Genomic DNA, 228 nt, shown 5'->3' with positions numbered 1-228 from the left:
ACGTCAGCCTCTAATTGAAACTGATTGTCTGTGGGACCAAACCTGGCTCAGACAGTTAGTTTTAAGTGTGGCTCTCAGTGTGGGGGGGGGAAGTGTAGATGTTGACTTTGCCAAACTCACAGAGGGAGCCTCGGAGGAGCCAGGCACCCTCTCAGCTGAGAAGCCAAAGTTCCACTCCTGCAGTCGCAGAGAAAGTTGGCACTAAGTTGAGCCTGTGGTAGTAAATGA

General features: G+C 51.3%; 1 protein-coding gene across 1 annotated transcript in view; it reads left to right on the top strand.

Annotated features, from left to right (window-relative positions):
• Positions 1-228, top strand: part of rerglb (RERG/RAS-like b) — a 7,872-nt gene that overhangs the window by 2,849 nt on the left and 4,795 nt on the right. The gene's annotated exons all lie outside the window — the stretch shown is intronic.

Source organism: Cynoglossus semilaevis, chromosome 6 (assembly GCF_000523025.1).
Source record: "Cynoglossus semilaevis isolate Cse_v1.0 chromosome 6, Cse_v1.0, whole genome shotgun sequence".
Classification (NCBI taxonomy): domain Eukaryota; kingdom Metazoa; phylum Chordata; class Actinopteri; order Pleuronectiformes; family Cynoglossidae; genus Cynoglossus; species Cynoglossus semilaevis.
Note: the sequence above shows the minus strand (reverse complement) of the source record. Positions and strands in the feature narration are given on the sequence as shown.